The sequence below is a fragment of the Mustela lutreola genome, chromosome X (assembly GCF_030435805.1).
Source record: "Mustela lutreola isolate mMusLut2 chromosome X, mMusLut2.pri, whole genome shotgun sequence".
Lineage (NCBI taxonomy): Eukaryota > Metazoa > Chordata > Mammalia > Carnivora > Mustelidae > Mustela > Mustela lutreola.
The window spans coordinates 80535966-80558699 of record NC_081308.1 but is presented as its reverse complement, the minus strand read 5'-3'; the positions used below and the strand labels follow the sequence as shown (position 1 = coordinate 80558699).

The 22734-nt window shown below is 35.9% G+C and overlaps 1 protein-coding gene and 1 pseudogene across 9 annotated transcripts in view; both read right to left on the bottom strand.

The window, feature by feature from the left end:
- DIAPH2 (diaphanous related formin 2) overlaps window positions 1-22734 on the bottom strand; it is a 1001991-nt gene that overhangs the window by 862815 nt on the left and 116442 nt on the right. The window lies entirely within an intron of this gene.
- LOC131821125 (heat shock cognate 71 kDa protein-like) lies at window positions 6333-10674 on the bottom strand (annotated as a pseudogene).

Below are 22734 nucleotides of genomic sequence, written 5' to 3'. Positions count from 1 at the left end.
CCACAGCAAGAACATTATAATGAAAATGTCAAACGACGAAGATAAAAAGAGAATCTTAAAAGCAGCAAAAGGAAGACAAGTTGGTACCTACAATGGAACCACATAAGATGATGAGTCAACTCTTCAGCAGAAACTCTATAGGCCAGAAAGAAGTAGCAATGATATATTCAAAGTGCTGAAGGGAAAGAACTTCCAACTAAGCATATACTACCTGGCAAAGCTACTAAGCAGAACTGAAGGAGAAATACATTTTTTTCAAGACAAGCAAAAGCCAAAGGAGTTGATCAACACTAAACCAGCCTTATAACATATATTAAAGGGTCGTCTTTAATCTGGAAAAAAGACATTAACATATAAAACATATAAAGTAAAATCTTGGGACACCTGGGTGGCTCAGAGGGATAAGCCTCTGCCTTCAGCTCAGGTCATGATCCCAGCATCCTGGGATCAAGCCCCGCATTGGGCTCTCTGCTCAGCAGGGAGCCTGCTTCCTCCTCTCTCTCTGCCTGCCTGTCTGCCTCCTTGTGATCTCTGTCAAATAAATAAATAAATCTTTAAAAAAAAAAAAAAGGTAAAATCTTGCTGGTAAGGCAAATACATAGTAATGGTAGCAGATTAACCAGTTATAAAGCTAGTTAAAGGTTAAAGGAGAAATAGTAGTAAAATTAACAATTACTACAATAAGTTAAGGGAAACACAAAATAAAAATATGAAGTATGACAAAAAACATACATAGTGGGGAAAACAATGTGGTTGTTAGAATGCATTCAAATTTGAAAGAGAGAAAGTGAGATGAGAGAGTCTCTCTCTATATATACACATATACATACACATACATACACATACATTTACATACATGCACAAACACACACACACAAACTTATATGTGAACCTCATCCTAACCACAAAAGAAAATCTACAACAGTTATACAAAAGATGAGAAAGGAATCCAAACATAACATTAAATTCATTCATCGAAACACAAGGGAAGAGAGCAAAGACGGGAACAGAAAAACTACAAAAAGAGCCAAAATGCAATTAACAAAATGTCAATTAGTCCATGCCTGTCAATAATTACTTAAAATGTAATTGAACTGAATTTTCTAATCAAAAGACCCAGAATGGGTGAAAGAATTTTTTAAAAAGACATCTATATATTGCTTACAAAAGACTCATTTTAGATCTAAGGATACAGAGTATGAGTGGAAGGAAAAGAAAAAGATTTTCAATGCAAATGGAAACGAAAAAAAGCTGCAGTAGCTGTACATTTAACAGACAAGACAGACTTTAAAACAAAGACTGTAATAAAAAGACAAAGTAGGGTATTACATAATGCTATACAGGTCAATCTAATGGGATATAACATTCATAAATATTCACCCCCAATAGGAGGTACCTGAATATATAAAGCAAATCTTAACAGACTTAAAGGGAGAAATTGATACTAATATAATACTAAGAGATTTTACTCCCCACTTGGATTAATGAATAAATCATCCACACAAAAAATAAAGGAAGTTATCAGCCTTACACATCACATTAGACCAGATGGACTTAATATACACAGAACATTCCATCCAAAAGCCACAAAATACAGTCTTGTATTTTGGCAAATATATAGTCATAGTATAATCTTGTCACGTGCACATAGAACATTCTCCAGAACAGACCACACGTTAACTCACAAAACAAATTTCAATAAACTTAAGAAGACTGAAGTCATATCAAGCATCTTTCCAACCACAATGTTATGAAACTAGAAATCAATCAGAAGAATGAAACTGGAAAAAAAAATCACAAAAATGCAGAGATTAAACAGCATGCTACTGCAACCAAGGATTCAAGAATTCAAAGAGAAAATAAAAAAATACTGAGACAAATGAAAATGAAAAGGCAAGAACCTAAAATTTATGAGATGCAGCAAAAGCAGTTCATAGTAATACAAACCTACCTCAAGAAACAAGAAAAATCCAAGTAAAGGATTTAATTTTACAACTAAAAGAACTAGGAAAAAAAGAACAAAGGCCAAAGTTAGTAGAAAATAAAAAAGATATACTAAAGATCAGAGTGGAAATAAATGAAATAAAGGTTTAAAAAATAATAGAAAATATCAGTGAAACTAAGAGCTGTTTCTTTGAAAAGATAAACAAAACTGACAAATCATAACTAGACTCAGAAAGAAAAAGGCTTAAAATAAATGAAATCAGAAATGAAAGAGTATTTACAACTGATACCACAGAAATAGTAAAGATCTAAAATATTATGAACACTTAAATGCCAACAAACTGCATAAAACAGAAGAAATGGATAAATTCCCAGAAAACAATCATCTAAAAACTGAATCATGAATAGAAAATCTGAATAGATTAATTACTAGCAAGGAAACTGAATCTAATAAAAAAAACTTCCCAGCGAATGAAAGTCCAAAACCAAACAGCTCTACTGGTGAATTCTTCCAATCAAGGATTTAATACTTATCCTTCCCAAACTCTTCCAAAAAAAAAAAAAAAAAAACCAGAAAATGAGGGAACAGTTCCAAACTCATCTTATGAAGCCAGCATTACCTTGGTACTGAAACCAGACAAGAACACTACAAAATAATAATAATAATAATAATAATAATAATAAAAATTAAAAAAAAAGGCAGAAGCAACAGCAGATGATTATGTCAATTATACTCCAGTATCCCTGATAAATATAGATACAAAAATCTTTAACAAAATATTAGCAAACCAAATTCAACAATACATTAAAAGATCATTCACCACGATCAAGTGGGATTTATTCCAGGCATGAAAGGATGGTTCAACATCTATAAATCGATGTGATATACTGTATTAACAAAATGAAGGATAAAAATCTTATGATCATCTTGACAGATGCAGAAAAAGCATTTGACAAAAAATTCAACTTCCATTTATGATTTTTAAAATTCCCAAAAAAGTAGCTATAGACAGAACACACCTCAACATAATAAAGGTTATATACAAAAAAACACACAGAACACGTCATAGTCAATGGGAAAAGCTCAGTGTTTCCTCCAGGATCGAGAACAAGACAGGAATGCTCACTCTCGCCACTTCTATTCAACATAGTTTCGGCAATCCTAGCTATGACAATTAGACAAGAAAAATAAACAGAAAGCATCCAAATACAAAAGGAAGATACAAAAGTGTCACCATCTGCAGATGAAATTATTATATATATAGAAAACCCTAGAGACTCCACAAAATACTCTTAGAAATTAGCAAAAGACTGAGTAAAGTGGCAAAATACAAAATCAATATACAGAAATTGATTCCATTTCTATATAGTAATAAGGAACTATCAGAAAGAGAAGTTAAGAAAATCCCATTTACAATGGCATCAAAAAGAATAAAAGACCTAGGACTAAATTTAACCAAGGCAATGGAAGACCTATATACTAAAAACTGTAAAACACTGATGAATAAACTGAAGAAGACAAAAATAAATGGAAAGGTATCCAGTGCTCATGGACTGAAAGGATTAATAATAAAAAAAAGTCCCTACTATCCAAAGAAATCTACAAATTCAATGCAATCCCTACCAAAATTCTGATGGCATTTCTCACAGAAATAGAACAAAGAATCCTAAAATGTGTATGGAACCACAAAAGACTCAGAATACCCAAAGCAATGCTGAGAAAGAACAAAGCCAGAGGTATCATGCTCCCTGATTGAAGACTACACTACAAAGCTCTAGTAATCAAAACAGTATGGTATTGGCATAAACTAAGACCAACAGATCAACTGAACAGAAAAGAGAGCCCAGAAATAAAGCCATACATATATGATCAATTAATTTATGACAAAGGAGGCAAGAATATACAATGGGGAAAGGACAGTCTTTTCAATAAATGGTGTTGGGAAAACTGGACAGAAAAAGGAAAAAGAATGAAACTAGACCACTACCTGACACTATATACAAAAATTAACTCAAAATGGGGACGCCTGGGTGGCTCAGATGGTTGGACGACTGCCTTCGGCTCAGGTCATGATCCCGGAGTCCCGGGATCGAGTCCCGCATCAGGCTCCCAGCTCCATGGGGAGTCTGCTTCGCTCTCTGACCTTCTCCTCACTCATGCTCTCATTGTCTCTCTCTCTCTCAAATAAATGAATAAATAAAATCTTTAAAAAAAAAAATTAACTCAAAATGAATTAAAGACTTGAATAGAAGACCAGGACCATAAAACTCCTAGAATAAAACATAGGAGGTAAACTCCTTGACATTGTTGTTGGCAGTATATTTTTTTTAAAGATTTCTGTATTTAAGTAATCTCTACATACAATGTGGGACTCAAACTCACGACATGCTCTACTGACTGAGCCAGTCAGGCACTCATGCAGTATTTTTTTTTATATGACTCCAATGTCAATGGGAACAAATAAAAAAATAAATAAGGGATTAAAATCCAAAATATGTAAGCAACTCCTATAATTCAATAGTGGAAAACCAAATATGCATTAAGAAATGGGCAAAGTACTTGAATATTTATTCCAAAGAATCCAAATGATTAACAGGTACATGAGAAGATATCAACATCACTTATCAGGGAAATTAAAATCAAAATTACAATGAGATATCACCTCACATCTGTTAGGATGGCCACTATAAATACAAAAAATATGTTTCATAAACAAAATATAAAAGTGTTGGCAAGAATATGGAAATATTAGAACCCTGGAACACTTATAATGTGGACGTAATAATGTAGCCACTATGGAAAACAGTATGGAAATTTCTCAAATAATTAAAATTAGAACTACCATATGATCCAGAAAAGAAAATAAGTGAAATCAGTATCTTGAAAAGATCTCTGTACTCATCAAAAGATAAAATGAATGGTGGTTCCTCGGTGCTAAGATGAGAGGGAAATCCGGAGTTGCTTCATGGCTATAAAATTTCATTCATACAAGATGAAAAGTGCCAGAAATCAACATTGTACTTGGAGTTAATACTGTACTATACACTTAAAATCTGTTTATTAAGAGGTGAGATCTCATGTTATATGTTTTTACCATAATATTTTTTAAGATAACCATATAGAACAGAACAGGCCTCTCTGCAAGCATATTGATTCATTCCTACTTTGAATAGAGAAATTATTATTATTATTATTATTATTCTCTTCCAGCTACTACAGAGAAAAGAGTTATTTTTATAATTTATTTTTTTAAACATATAATGTATTATTTGCCCCAGGGGTACAGGTCTGTGAATCGCCAGGTCTACACACTTCACAGCACTCACCATAGCACATACCCTTCCCAATGTCCATCACCCAGCCAACCCTCTCCCGAGCCCTCTCCTCCCAGCAACCCTCTGTTTTGTGAGATTAAGAGTCTCTTATGGTTTGTCTCCCTCGTGATCCCATCTTGCTTTATTTAGAGAAAAGAGATTATATCCAAGTCTTTAGAAAAGGTGGAATCAGGAGTGCCTAGGTGGCTTGGTCAGTTAAGTATTCTGTCTTCAGCCCAGGTCATGACCCCAGGGCCCTGGGATCAAGCTCCACATCAGGCTCCCTGCTCAGTGAGGAGCCTGCTTCTCCCACTCCCTCTGCTGCTCCCCCTGCTTGTGCTTTCTCTTACTCTCTCTCCCCCCTCTGTTAAATAAATAAATAAACTCTTTTAAAAAAGGAAAAGGTGGAATCAAGAGAGACAGAGAAAGACACAGAGAGATGAGATCCTGTTTACATCAAATACTCTGGAGTATTTGAGCAGCATGCAAAATCACCATGGAATATCAGAAAACATTTGTGGATGGGTGTCAAAAAATTTAATAATAATTTACTATTTTAGGGATGCCTGGGTGGCTAAACCAGTGGATTAAAGCCTCTGCCTTTGGCTCAGGTCATGATCCCAGGTTCCTGGGATCAAGCCCCACATCAGGCTCTCTGCTCAGGGGGGAGCCTGCTTCCCTTCCTCTTTCTCTGCCTGCCTCTCTGCCTACTTGTGATCTCTATCTGTCAAATAAATAATAAATAAAATAATAATAAATAAATAATAACAAATAAGTAATAATAAATAATAATAATTAATAAATAAATAATAAAATCTTTAAAAATAATTTACTAGTTCATTTTATATGTCAATCAATAAAACATGCATAGGCAATTAAGAACATCTTTAAAATACCTTTATTGTCTTTTAAAGATTTTATTTATTTGAGAGAGAGAGAGAGAGCATGAGAGGGATGAGGGTAAGAGGGAGAAGCCGACTCCTGCTTCCCAGAGTCCTAGGATCAAGTCCCGCATCCGACTTTCTGCTGAGCAGGAAGTCGGATGCGGGACTTGATCCTAGGACTCTGGGATCATGACCAGGACCGAAGGTAGTCACTTAACTAATTGAGCCACCCACGTGCCCTTAAAATACTTTTAAAATACATAAAAACAGTGCTGTTCAAGGTAGCATAAGAAGCCACTTTTGAATGAAGAAAGAGGGTAAAGATCCCTGACATTATGTATCTTAAAACAATCATCAATAGAAGAAATTTTAAGAGAAAATGATGCGGTATCTATATGATGATACCCTTAAAAATACATAAAATCAAAATCTAGGCTAATCTTATAGTCCAATGGCAATGAACTTCTTTTTTTTTTTCCCCCCTTTTTTGGTGTTATCTGGATTTCCGTTAAAGGTACTCCCACAACCCACAATGTGGTATTTCATATGTATTTCAACATACGTTCCTGACAGCTATAGTTGAAAAACATCTACAACTATTGCTTGCACTGCTGGCCTTCCCTTGTTGAATTAATGTTTTTAAAAGAAAAGTTTAGAGTAAGAAACCATTCATGTTGAAAATGTGAAATGTCTTCTTTAATGGATAATTAAGCATCACCACATCTATGTAAAGTGCATACGTTATTTTTTTATTTTTGTTTAAGATTTTATTTATTGATTTGTCAGAGAGAGAGAGAGAGAGAGAGCACAGGCAGTCAGAATGGCAGGCAGAGGCAGAGGGAGAAGCAGGTCCCCCGCCGAGCAAGGAGCCCGATGTGGGACTCGATCCCAGGATGCTGGGATCATGACCTGAGCCGAAGGCAGCCGCTTAACCAACTGAGCCACCCAGGCATCCCATACGTTTCTGAATGTAAACTTTTAAGTAGGATTTAAACCAGACTTGCAGAAAAATTCAAAATAGGAGGCAGGATGGGGGGAAAATGCACAGAATTTTTTTCCTCTAATAAAAAATCTTTTGTTTTATTTTAGAATAATGATTAGCCCTTCGAGTGATACAGGTACCAGAGGAATTGATACCATTTTATAAATTTTATTATTACATTCTTTATTCTACATGTATACCTCATTTGAGTTAATAATCAATGTTGGGTAGAATTCTGTCAATCTACTAAGTATTTGTTAAGTCAGCCCTATTATGAAGATGTAAGAGAGCAGGAAGGATAACACCTTTATTAAAGTATCTAGGAACTAGTGCAATGTGTCATACGAAGGATCATGAAACTAAATGGTCCCAATTATGAGTGGGCCAAAAATTACACTATTTTTATACCAATTTTTCTCTGAGATATAATTGGCTGTTTTTTATTTACATGAAAAACAGACCTCAAAAAAAGCTGACATTTTTTTTAAGGCCCCAGGAGATTTTTTTTTTTTTTTGCCAATTTTAAATACAGTTTTATTTAAGACATTGCATTTTCCACTTTACAGTGCTTATAAAGTGCAAATGTTTATGTCCTTTCCCTGTGCACATATTTCATATTCAACTATGAAGAATGTCCAGTTTTTTTTGCTACAGCTACACAATGTTACAACTGCCATGGAATTTGCTACCAATTTGGGTCCTTTGAATATTGTGTGTGGAACAATGCTAGACCTATTTATTCTCAGGTTGGTTTAATCAACCTCTTCAATGGTGGACCCAGAGGAGGCACCACCAGAGGAAGGAGCTCCACCACCAGGGAAGCCTTCAGGCATTCCTCCTGGCATGCCCCCTCCACTGTGGTACAGCTTGGTGATGATGGGGTTGCAGACTCTCCAGCTCCTTCTGCTGGTGTTCAAATTCTTCCTTCTCTGCAGTCTGGTTCGTATCAAGCCAGCTGATGATTTCATTGCACTTGTCAAGAATCTTCTGTTTGTCTTCATCATTTATCTTGCCCTGAAGGTTTTCATCTTCAACAGCTGCTTTCATGCTGAATGCGTAAGACTCAAGTGAATTCTTGTCCTGCTATTTCTCATCTTCACCTTTGTACTTCTCAGCTTCCTGGACCATGCACTCAGTATCTTCCTTGCTCAAGCGACCCTTGTCATTAGTGATGGTAATCTAGCTCCCTTTTCCTGTGCTCTTATCCACAGCAGAGACACTGAGGATACCATTAGCAGCATATCCTCTCAGATTGAGGGATACCAAAAGGGGTAGGAGGTATGTTTGTGAGTTCAAACTTTCCAAGTAGGTTGTTGTCCTTGGTCATGGCACACTCACCTTCACACACCTGAATAAGCACACCAGGCTGGTTGTTGGAGTAGTTAGTGAAGGTCTGTGTCTGTTCGGTAGGAATGGCAGTATCATGCTTGATGAGAACAGTCATGACTCCTCCAGCAGTTCCAATGCCAAGAGAAAGTGGAGTAACATCCAACAGCAGTAAATTTTGAACATTTTCAGATCTGTCTCCAGAAAGGATGGCTGCCTGAACAGCTGCACCATAAGCAACAGCCTCATCAGGGCTGATGCTCTTACTCAGTTCTTTTCCACTGAAGAAATCTTGGAGAAGTTTCTGAATCGTGGGTATATGGGTAGAACCACCCACCAGGACAGTATCATGGATCTGAGACTTGTCTAATTTGGCAACCCAAAGGGCTTTCTCTATAGGGTCCAGGGTGCCACGGAACAGGTCAGCATTTAATTCTTCAAACCGGGCATGAGTAACAGAGGTATAGAAGTCGATTCCTTCATACTGAGAATCAATCTCAATACTGGCCTGGGTGCTGGAAGAAAGTGTACGCTTAGCATGTTCACAAGCAGTATGGAGACAATGAACTGCCCTCTTGTTTTCACTGATATCCTTCTTATCTTTGTGCTTGTACTGTGCAATAAAATGGCTGACCATTCAATTGTCAAAATATTCTCCACCTAAGTGGGTGTCTCCAGATGTGGACTTAACTTAAAAGATCCCATCTTCAATAGTAAGTACTGACACATCAAAACTGCCACCTCCTAAGTCAAAGATCAGGACATTCCTTTCAGCTCCAACTTTTTTGTCTAAGCCATAAGCAATAGCAGCAGCAGTTGATTCACTGATGATTCGAAGTACACTGAGACCAGCAATAGTTCCAGCATCTTTGGTAGCCTGATGCTGAGAATCACTGAAGTACGCAGGTACTGTGGCAACTACATTGGTAACCGTCTTCCCAAGATAAGCCTCTGTGATTTCCTTCATTTTCGTCCAAAACATACAGGACACCTCCTCTGGATAGAAGCTTTTTGTCTCTTCCTTATATTGTACTTGGACCTTGGGCCTGCCAGCATCATTCACCACCATGAAAGGCCAATGCTTAGTATCAGATTGGACAACAGCACCATCAAATCTCCATCTAATCAAGTGTTTGGCATCAAAAACTGTGTTGGTGGGGTTCATCGCAACTTGATTCCTTGCAGCATTACCAATCAATTGTTTGGTGTCTGAGGAGGCGACATAACTTGGGGTGGTTTGGATTCCCTGGTCACTGGCAATTATTTCCACTTTCCCAGGCTAGAAGACACCCATGCAGGAGTAGCTGGTGCCAAGATCAAAGACAACTGCAGGTCCCTTAGACATGGTTGCTTGTGTGCGGGCCTGGCTCGGCTTGAGAAGAACACAGCTGTCCAAAGATCTAGACCTGCATTCAATGAGTCCTCAGGAGATTTTTAATTATTGTTTTTCTACAACACCAAATCTCACTTTGTGATGGACAGCAGATGTAGGAGCAACCGAATCTGAGCATCATGGACCAGATTCTTCTAAGTGTCCTTACTGTGCTAATATGCTCTTGGGCAGGCATCCCATACGTTTCTTCTCCTTTCTAATTGCAAAAATTATGTGTGTGTGTGTGTGTACATGTGCGTGTGCACATGCACATGCACGCATACACAGGCACATTGTATTGGCTAACCAAAAATATGAATGCATTTAATGTTAAAGTAGCAAGTCCAGATTAAAAGACACCAGAAGTCAGAAAACTAAGCAAAAACATATTGGATCATACATACATAGTCAGAACCTATATAATGTAATTTTTAACTTTTAATTCTTTACATTATAAGCCCTGTATGCTCTTGCTTGGATATCAGTGATACACTGCCATACTGGAAAACTGAGGATTTATCTGTAAAATTTCTTAAAAGTGAAAGGAAAATTCCCCAAATAGATTTTAGAATTCTTAATACTGAAATGAAAATCCATGATACAACTATTAGGTTTCTGTATAGAATAATCACTAAGCAGCCTGTAAAATTTCATCTGCATTTATTCCAATAATACTTAGCAGGAATATAACAAACTAAGAGCTCTGTATTCAAATTTCATTTTCCAGTTTTCTCAATTACAACAACAGTAAATAATGGGGAAAATCAGCAACTAGGACAGATGCTACATAACTGCAATCGATAATTTCCTATACTCTGTGATCTGACTACTACTCTAAGGTGCTACCTACCTTTACCTTTACCTAGTTAATAACATCAGAAGAATTATCTCCAGAAAATCACTGTTACAATATTTTCACACTGCCTAGGCTTTTCCAGTAAACCATCTCACATTTCTTCTCATTTGATTTTTTAAGATCTTACCTATTTGACAGAGGGGACACAAGCTGAGGGAGGGACAGAAGGAGAGAGAGAAGCAGACTCCCTGCTAAGCAAGGAGCCTGACAGAGACTCAGAGCTCAGTTCCAGGAGCCTGGAATCATGATGTGAGCCACCCAGGTGCTCCTCATTTGATTCTTAGACGAGTAAATCTGCACTCAAAAACAAGCAGGTTAAGGGTCTGACCTGAAAGATTATTTTCATCTAAGTGAATTTCATCAGGTGTGGAAATATTATAGTAAAATACTCCACCCTTGGGGCGCCAGGGTGGCTCAGTGGGTTAAAACCTCTGCATTCACAAAAGAAACAAAAGCGAAAATGAACTTTTGGGACTTCATCAAGATCAAAAGCTTCTGCACAGCAAAGGAAACAGTCAACAAAACAAAGATGCAACCCACGGAATGGGAGAAGATATTTGCAAATGACAGTACAGACAAAAGGTTGATAACCAGGATCTATAAAGAACTCCTCAAACTCAACACACACAAAACAGATAATCCTATCAAAAAATGGGCAGAAGATATGAACAGACACTTCTCCAATCAAGACATACAAATGGCTATCAGACACATGAAAAAATGTTCATCATCACTAGCCATTAGGGAGATTCAAATTAAAACCACACTGAGATACAACCTTACACCAGTTAGAATGGCCAAAATTAGCAAGACAGGAAACAACATGTGTTCGGGAGGATGTGGAGAAAGGAGAACCCTCTTGCACTGTTGGTGGGAATGCAAGTTGGTGCAGCCACATTGGAAAACAGTGTGGAGATTCCTTAAGAAATTAAAAATAGAGCTTCCCTATAACCCTGCCATTGCACTACTGGGTATTTACCCCAAAGATACAGATGTTGTGAAAAGAAGGGCCATATGTACCCCAATGTTTATAGCAGCAATAGCCACGGTCACCACACTGTGCTAAGAACCAAGATGCCCTTCAACGGACGAATGGATAAGGAAGATGAGGTCCACATACACTATGGAGTATTATGCCTCCATCAGAAAGGATGAATTCCCAACTTTTGTAGCAACATGGATGGGACTGGAAGAGATTATGCTGAGTGAAACTAGTCAAGCAGAGAGAGTCAATTATCATATGGTTTCACTTATTTGTGGAGCATAACAAATAGCATGGAGAACAAGGAGAGATGGAGAGGAAAAGGGAGTTGAGGGAAATTGGAAGTGTAGGTGAACCATGAGAGACTATGGACTCTGAAAAACAACCTGAGGGTTTTGAAGGGACGGGCGTGTGGGAGGTTGGAGGAAGCAGGTGGTGGGTGTTAGAGAGGGCACGGATTGCATGGAGCACTGGGTGTGGTGCAAAAACAATGAATACTGTTACGCTGAAAGGAAAGGGAAAAAAAAGAGGATGGCCCCAAACAAATTGATTTTCAATATACTATCAATGAATAGTTGTAAATTATAATTTTAAAAACAAAAACACAAACAAACAAAAAAAAAACCTCTGCCATCAGCTTGGGTCATGATCTCAGGATCCTGGGATCGAGCCCCGCATCATGCTCTCAGCTCAACAGGGAGCCTGCTTCCTCCTCTCTCTGCCTGCCTCTCTGCCTACTTGTGATCTCTGGCTCTGTCAAATAAATAAATAAAATCTTTCAAAAAAAATACTCCACCCTCAATTACTATAGGCAACATGGAACTCCAGTGACAGCACTGGCAATAAAACAAGCCCAGGCAGAACATTTCCTCGGCATGGACTGTTTTCCCTAGTAGGGTTCTCTGATGTTACCAAAGGCAGAATATATCAATGTACCATGTTTTTCTTAAGCTTTGATCTACTAAGTAATTCAGGTACCAAATCCCTTCAGGAATGAAGTGAGAAATAAAAACCCAAAAAATAAACACGATACAAGATGTATATTTGCCTAATTTCCTTACCTTATTTCTGTCTGTACTCAAATGTCACTACAAGGCCCATTCTGAGCACCCTATTTCAAATTGCAACTCTCATCCCTGGTACTCCCTACCATACTACAGTTATTTTCACCATAGCATTTATACCTGAGATTTCATCTAGCTAGCTAGTGATGTGTATGTATGTGTATATGTGTGTGTGTGTGTGTGTATGTGTGTGTGGATATGGATATATATGAATGTATTTTTTTCTTTCTTCACTATACTGTATGCTAAGCTGCTACAACAAGGCCTGGAACAAAGAAGACACCCAAATATATGTTATTTTAACTATACTCAACTCTAATATGTTCCCATGATTAACATCAAGGAATCTACTTCAGTGTTATCTACATTTTGGCAGTATGTCAGGGTTATTAAAGAATTTCAGTGACTCTCCTCATTTCCTATAAGATTAAGGGTTTCCACATTTGAAAATGACACTCTGATAAATTATATGCTTTTCTCCAAAGTTTTAAATTAATCCCATTTAGATTCAGAAGATGTCAGTGCTTCCCTGCAAAGACATGCTTTTTCTTACTACCCAGAAGCAATTCCTTTTTCAAGATGATAGTTATCATTTATTGATGCTGAATAAATTATTTTCAAATTTTAGCGTATATTTATAGCTTTATTTCTAAGACACCAGAAAGAAGTGAACTATGATCATTGTTCAATTAGAATGATAAAGCACTACTTCTGTACTGTTTTCCAAAATTAACTTGCTTCACTATCCCAAATTATGACTGAAAAATGATTTATTTGGTCTACAAATATTAACAATATTTCATATTATTTTGAATACAGTTATAAATTCATTCCTAACAAGTTTTATAAAACTTTTATTCCTTCCCTTACCTTCCATTTAACCAAGAAGAGAAATTACTCTATTACTTGCTATTTATCAAAGCTTAACTAAACACTTCTTTCCACTGTATGTATTTGCTAAATGGATATGAAAGAATATGAGATTTGGGGGGTTGGAAAGAAGAGAGAATAAAGTGTAAATATTATGAGTTTCACTTTAGATAATTAAATTTGAAAAGATGAGATGAAACAGTGATACTTTCTAGGTATCTGGAAAATAAGACCAGAAGGAGATGAGAAATCTAGATCAAAGATATATATTTAAGAGCACTTACATAAGGGTGATAATATGAATTCAACATGGCAAGCAAATTTTAGCAGAAAAATGGCCTCAAATGAAAACTCAGACTTAGGCAAAATTATTGGGGCAGGAAGATGGAAAACTAGGAAATAGAAGCTGGGTACAGATAAGTAAAAAGCACAAGAGTTTCAAAGAATGAGTAGAGGGTGGTCTCAAATGCCAAGGAGTTTGAAGAAGATGACATCTGAAAAAAGTTCTACACATTTGGACTCTAAGATAAAGGTAAAAGATACCCTTGGAAAAGGTTATTAATTAGAGTACATGTGCAGAAATTATGTTATCTAGTATTGAAGTATTTTCCTTTGTTCTACATGGCTATAATGATAATATTATTAGACATTATATGGTACGTGCTAGATGACTGGTTTGTGCAAGCACACCCTGAATGTCCCTGTTAATCACTATCTTGAGAATACACAGATCCTATCCTCCCTCTATATTCCCATTCAATAGGATATTAAAAGAAACATGTTGTTCAATGTTCAGGGTCAAGGGCTCTGGGTGTGGCAAATGTCTGGAAGGCAGGCCTTGATCTCCTTGGAACATTGGCCACACAGGAGGGAAAAGGCTGCAGACCGTTGCTAGGCTGTTTGCTGTACTATAAAAGCTTGCCACATGTAGATTCCAGCAGTAGATGCTTTGTTCTACCACTCCTGAACACCCTGTAAGAAAGTTCCCTCAATGAAACTATCCCTCGATCTCTGTCTCCAGGTAATTTCTTTGGTCTTGCTTGGTCAACACCTACCCTCCTTGGCCAAAGTATGGCAACATAGACATTGGTTGACAGTCCAATACATAAAATAAATAATGTATGCTGTGGAGCTCTGTTAGCATATTAGAATTAAGGAAAATATAATTAGTGAAGTTAGAGGCTAACGTATCAAATTTTCTATAGGGAGTTTTTGATTAAATATAAATTGATATATGAAGTCTCTAATATTTTAATTCTTAAAATGAAAATATTACATATTATGTTTAACTTAAATTAGTAAAGAAAATATCTCTTAAAAAGACTGATAATTGATGATGAGTTTAACTACTGTTAGAGGTATAAATTAACCATTACTTTACAAAACCATTTGGCGTTATTGCTGTAGGGGAACCTATGTATGTAAACTATGATGTGGTAATTCCATATACCAAATAGAAATGCATGCATAAGTATACAAAAACAAACATACAACAGTATTCATAACAAAACCACAAATGTCTGGCAAAATCTGAATTAAGTAAGTTAATTTTGATATATTCATATAATGGAATACTATAGAGCAGGGGTTGGCAAACTATGGCCATGGGCCAAATCTAGCCAGCAGCCTATTTTTACAAATAAAGTTTTGTCTGAATACAAGCATACTCACTTATTTACAGATTTTCTATGGTTGCTTTCACATTATAAATGTCAAAATGAGTGGCTGTGACAGGTTATGTAAAATGGGCAAAGCCTAAAATATTTACTCTGCCCCTCTACAGTAATTGTTGCTGACCCTAGCTATAGAATAAAATGACAAACTACATTTACATTCAAAATTATAAATGACTGGGAAACCTGGGTGGCTCCGTCAGGTAAGCATTTGCCTTTGGCTCAGGTTATGATCCCAGGGTCCTGGAATGGAGCCCTGTGTCAGGCTCCCTTGCTCATTGGGGAGTCTGCTTTTCCCTCTCCCTCTCCATCTATACTCTCTCTCAAATAAATAAATACATCTTTAAAAAAAATTGTGAGTGACTCTCACAAACATGGAGCTGAAGAAGAGAGGACAGATACAGAAAAGTAGATACCCTAATTCATACAAAGTTTAAAACCAGGCAATACTGAACTATAGTGTTCCCAGTTATAATAGCAGTTGCCTTTGGGGAGGAGGAAGGCAATATGAATTGGGAAGAACGGGTAATGTTTTATTTTTTGAATTGAGTGTTCGTTACATGGGAGAATTCACTAATTCGTTGAACTGTATGTTCATGATTTGTGCATTTTTCTGTGTTACATATTCCTTCAATGAATGCATTTTTAAAAGTAGAAGGATTATATGCCAATTTATTAATAGTAGTTACCCTTAGAGTATAGGATGGAAAGAATGAGATATTATAATGTATGTACTTCCATATCTTTTGACCTTTTTTTAAACATTTTATTTATTTATTCCAGAAAACAAAAGAGAGAATGAGAGAGAGATCGCAAGCAGGGGGAGGGGAAGAGAGAGAAGCAGACTCTCCACTGAGCAGGGAGCCTGATACAGGACCCAATCCCAGGACCCTGGGATCATGACCTGATACTTTAAAAATATGAAAACAAAGTAATAAAATGATATGTATTATTAAATATCTTCACCATGTCATGGTTCTATATTTTTATCAACAGGATTTAATATACTGTGGCCACTCAAGTAGTAATAGGAGGTCAGAACTAAATGCTTATATCACTCAACATCTCTGTTTTGTAAACTACTAATACAAAATATATTTTATACCTGTTAACAACTTATGCTTTATCTAGGAGTTTCATAATCTTGTGAAACCTTCTCACATATTTTAAAAATATGATCTTAATTATTTTGTCAGATTATAAACTGCTCCCTTATCTTTAGTAATACTATCCATTTAATATGATGGTCTTAACTGGCCCCTTAAGCTAATTCTCTTCCTTTTCAAAGAGATAAAAAAGACTTCAGGCACTGAAAGTGATATTTAAAAATGCTCCTAGGAAATACCTAATTGTTGCTTAAAGTAAAGATTTAAGAAAAGAAATATTTCTGCATGACTTAATGACTGTTTGCTGTAGCAAAGTTCTTTTGTCTGGTCTCTAATACAATACACTGTCTTGTTCAATATGCAACAAAACAATGATGTAGTTTTGGACAAAGAGCCCATCTCCCTATTGAGGTGGCACTACAGGATAATAGCTGCCTAAGCTACACAATTCAAAGAGATATATTTTAATATTAAAGTATCTGTTAATCAGTTTTTAAAGCTACAATGTTCAAAACTCAGAACAATATGTAAAACATTCCTTTACCAAAGGGAGTGACTAATCTTCTGTACAGCTTTGATAAGTTACCAGAAATAGGTTTATCTCAGAAGACCAGTTATGATTAATATGCAGTTCATAAAGCTCCTTAGCTCTATGGTCTCTCTCTAACTGAATCCAGTAAAGATAGGTCACGCATTTTTCATATTCTTTTTTCACTGATGACAGATCTCTAATAGGATTTATACGCATTTGATATTAATTGAATCAGAGACTGCGCCAACTGCAATAAACCTTCATTTCTTTGCCTTTTAAAAGCTATACATAAATTAAAAGTTTCCATTTCTGTTTGAATGCAGCTCTCACTGGCTATCAACCATGTTAAGGATAGAAGGTTGAAAAAGATTAAGAACCACCTCAACTAGTTCACTGAAATACCAAAAGATACCAAAGGCTATAAACCCAGGTTTGAGAGCTGTTTTAGCTATCTTCTCCCCTTATGTCAGAAGAGCTCAAGTATATAACATTAGTCAAAAGCTTGCACTCTGAATTGGAAAGGAAAGGACATGGTTTTAATAACCAACTCACAGAGGGGTGCTGGCAGTAACCCATCGTTCTGATGAAATATTGCTTTTCTAACCATCTACGGAGATCACACAGGAGATGTAAAAATGAGATAGTGCTACCTACAATGAAAAAACAAGTGTCCTGAGGACTCAATCTAAAATAGTCCTTAATTTTAGCTCTAAACTCAAAAGAGGCTTCACTTGTGTCTGGGGGAAAAGAAATATATCTTGCAAGACAATTCAAATTATAACTGCAGTTAAGTGGACAATTCTATTTTCATATCCTATATTCTACACGATGACATAAATAGTGAAAAATTTCATTCTGCAAAAGAGCTTAGCAAGGGATTTGGCAAAGTAATGAAACATTGCTTTATGCTCTACCAAAACACTTGGCTATTAATGAATAAAATCCAACCAAGAAAAAGTAGGTCACAATTGTAATGATTTTCTTTAGTTAAAACAAACTACATACAATAATTTAAAAAACAACCCACAAAGACCTCTGTATGACTGATTAAACTTACAGGATTACCTCATTGTTATACACACACACACACACACACACACACACACACATACACGTATTTTATAATAATGTATAATTTACTATGATATAATTTTTGTCCTTCAATTAAGAAAGGTTACTTTTTAAGTGAAACACACCAAAAAAATCAGCTAAGGTAGAGAGACTTCATTGAGTATTCAGACCAGAAAAAGGCCACACTTTAGAAATAGGACTAGACTAGCGCTGGAAGAAATGCTACTTTAAAGTCATACAAAAATGCTTAAATACAAGTATAGAATTGATCAAGCTGATCTACATATAAATTAACTACCAGAAAAAAGCCTAAGGTTTTTTAAATAACCATATTACAATATTCACTAATGTCACATTCAATATCTACCATCAGTCAAAAGTTACTAGTGAATCAAAGAAGCAAGGAAATATGATTATGAACAAGAGAAAAACTAACCATTTGAAACAAATCCAGAAGTGATGGAAATGGTGGAAATAGCAGGCAAAGATTTTAAAACAGATATTATTAGGATATTCAACATTTAAAGAAAACATGAACACAATAAAAGAAATAGAACTATTAAAGAAAAAAATAGAGCTCTCAAGCTGAAAAATACTATACATGAAATGAAATTTTCATTGTATGGTGTTAACAGATTAGAAACTGATAAAAAGAAAAAAAAAAGTGAAAGAGAAATAATGGCAATAGGAACTAAATCTGAAGCACAGAAGGGAAAAAATGGTTTAAAAAATTATCAGAGAATTTTAATGACATATGGGACAATAAAAAGTTGATCTAATATAGAAGAAATTTCCAAAAAGGTGAAGAGAGAAATCAAAAGAAATATTTCAATAAATGATGATCCACAATTTCCAAAATTTGATGAAAAAATATTGATTTATAAATGTAAGAATCATAATGAACCCCAAACAAGATGAACATAAAATAACCCTGAGGTACATCATAATTACATTGTTGAAAACCAGTGATAAAGAATTAAATCCTAATAGTAGCCAGAGAAAAAGATAGGTTACACAAAGAGGAACAGAGTTTATTAAAGATTTTATTTTAGTTTATTTTTAGAGAGAGAAAGAGAGCACACATGAGCAGGAAGGGGCAGAGAGAGGGAGAATACCAAGCAGACTCTGGACTAAGCACAGAGCACAGTGCAGGGCTCGATCCCTGAGATCAGGACCTAAGCCAAAACCAAGAGTCAGACGTTTAACCAACTGCACCACCCAGGAACCCAAAGGGAAACAGAGTTTAAAATGATTGTTGACTTCTTATCAGAAAAAATGGAAGCCATAAGAGAATATTTAAACTGTGAAAAGGAAATCAGGGAAAAAACTATCATTTTAGAATTCTGCATCACATAAAATACCCTTCAAAAATGAAGATAAATAAATAAATAAATAGTGAAGATTAAAAACACAGACAAACAATCTGAAATAATCAATTGAAGAAAACCTGTACTATAAGAAATGTTTAAGGTAACTCTTCAGGCTAAAGGAAATTGAAATGAGATAGAAATTCAGATATACATAAAGGAATAGAGTGCCAGAACTGTATGCAAAATAAACTATGCCACTTCCTCATATCAGGGAGATCATATGATAGTTGTCTTTCTCTGCTTGACTTATTTCGCTAAGCATGATACGCTCTAGTTCCATCCATGTTGTTGCAAATGGCAAGATTTCATTTCTTTTGATGGCTGCATAGTATTCCATTGTGTATATATACCACATCTTCTTGATCCATTCATCTGTTGATGGACATCTAGGTTCTTTCCATAGTTTGGCTATTGTGGACATTGCTGCTATAAACATTCGGGTGCATGTGCCCCTTTGGATCACTACATTTGTATCTTTAGGGTAAATACCCAATAGTGCAATTGCTGGGTCATAGGGCAGTTCTATTTTCAACATTTTGATGGGATTGGGAGGGAGACAAACCATAAGTGACTCTTAATCTCACGAAACAAACTGAGGGTTGCCGGGGGGAGGGGGTTTGGGAGAAGGGGGTGGGATTATGGACATTGGGGAGGGTATGTGATTTGGTGAGTGCTGTGAAGTGTGTAAACCTGGTGATTCACAGACCTGTACCCCTGGGGATAAAAATATATGTTTATAAAAAATAAAAAAAAAAAAAATAAAAATAAAAAAAAATAAAAAAATAAAAAAAAAATAAACTATGAAAATAGCACACTGTTTTTAGTTTATTTTCCTTAATATATACTTGATCATTTAAAGTAAAATAAAGAATACAAAGCACTGTCAGACCTATACATATCTAAACTATCATATATGATGATAATAACACAAAAGATGATTAAGTGACTACCTTCAGCTCAGGTCATGATCTGGGAGTACCGGGACTGAGTCCGGCATCGGGCTCCCAGCTCCAGAGGTAATCTGGTTCTCCCTCTGACCTTCTCCCCTCTTATGTTCTCTTTTACTCTCTCTCTCCCTCAAATAAATAAATAAATAAAATATTTTTTTAAAAAATCCATATAAAGCAAAAGGGGAAACATACAAAATGCATCTGAAATTTTACCAAATATTTCTGGAAACTTCCCTCTTACACTTGATGCAGTTCTTCTGAAGTTACATCCATGACATTTTTAATTAAATGTCTAACAAGTCATAGACATATATTTTTCCCATGAGCTTTTCTTAAAAGCTAAACACAATCCTTCAGCCAGTATAATCAGTGATATATGAATGTTGGCTATGTACCTAAAGGATATATGTTTCTTTATGTATATCAGTAAAAGGAAAAAAAAAGGCTAATCATTCCTAATGGAAACTTTTAAAAAATACATTATGCCTAGGCTGCTCTATGAAGCACAGTGAATCCTACTTTGATGAGCCCTCATCAAGATCAATTCTATTCTGTGCAATGATATAGTAATGCCCCCCAAACCACTGAAGAGCATTGGGTTGTTTTTCCCTCTATAAAATAACCAAAGACTACTCTATTTTTATATTTCTTCCTTCCACTGTTAGCTATCACACCTTACTGTCAGTAGCAGCTTTTTCTTTCCCCTTCTTTTCAAAACACATGATTTACTGGGTGAGGGCCTGAGTCAATATCCATGATTCTCTGAAATACACAAGTCTTTTTCCTGGGGCACCTGGATGGCTCAGTCACTGAAGTGTCTGCCTTTACCTCAGATCATGATCCCAGATCCTAGAATTGAGCCCCATGTCCTCAATTGTCAGGATTTGGGCGGGGGTGATCCCCACTCAGCAAAGAGCCTGCTTCTTCCTCTCCTCCCCACTCCACTCCTGCTCTCTCTTGCTCTCTCTGTTGCCATCTGTCTCTCTCTCAAATAATAAAATCTTCTTTTAAAAAAAGAGTCTTTTTTCTCCTCCATTTGCAGACATGTGGACAATACTGCAAATTGCTGAGATCAGTCAGAATACTGAGTTCCTGATAACAGGAACTCTGCTGAAGATAAAACTGCCATAACAGGATGATAAAGCCCAGTTGAGAGAAACTCTTAAAATCAGAAAACAAGTTATCACAACAAAACTATATAAAATAGTAACTGAAGGTAATTTTCCATCATTCAACATGAAGATGCCATCTATCAGAGATTCATTAAATAGCTCAGAAATTAAGTTATGAACATGTTAGGACATGTGATACTACAATAATATGCCCAAATTTTCTGAAATTCCCACCTTTTTCCTTATTTAATTGCTTTCTTAGTTCTTGTCCTATCAATACTCCAACCCCTCAACCAAAAATAAAGAAAATTAAACACTATAAATAAAAGCTGATATAATATTATGTGGGTCTCTAACAACTACCTATAACCAGAAATCAGCAAAGTACAACCTAGTTGGCTGTATTTGCAAGAGGACATGGAGCATATGCTTGTACTTGTAGCAAGCTTTCAAGCTCAGTGGGAGGAAAGAGTAAGGACAGGTATGTTTGGTACATTTATAAAGCTCAAGATGGAACATGAACCTTAAAATCAATCACAACAGGGGATGGAGGACTCCAGGAAAGATAACTCCAAGAAAAATAAATAGAACTGGGAAATTACATGACGTGATTAATTGCACTGGGGGGGGGGGGGGAGTCTGGGTTTCAGTTTATGACTGCTATGAAGAATACGACAGAATGATTTTTTTAAATAGCAAGTTTTAACTGCAGAGGAAAAAAATAATTTTGTAACAAGCATGGCTCAGCGGTGAACTACATTTGCATAGTCATAACAAAAGAAACATTAAATGTTTATTTAATAAAATTAATATAGCAAAAGTTTTAGGGGAAAAAAAACATAATATGGAACCAGAAAAGACTCTGAATAGCCAGAGGAATGTTGAAAAAGAAAGCCAAAATTGGTGGCAATACAATTCCAGACTTCAAGCTCTATTACAAAGCTTCATCATAAAGACAGTATGGTACTGGCAAAAAAAAAAAAAAAAAAAAAAAAAAGCTTTTGCACAGCAAAGGAAACAGTCAACAAAACCAAAAGACAACCAACAGAATGGGAAAAGATCTTTGCAAATGACATATCAGATAAAGGGCTAATATCCAAAATCTATAAAGAACTTATCAAACTCAACACCCAAAGAACAAATAATCCAATCAAATAGGCAGAACATGAACAAACATTTCTGCAGAAAAGACATCCAAATGGCCAACAGACACATGCAAAAGTGTTCATCATCACTAGGCATCATGGAAATACAAATCAAAACCACAGTGAAATACAATTTTAGCCATTCTGACTAAAATTAATCAGGCAGGAAACAACAGGTGT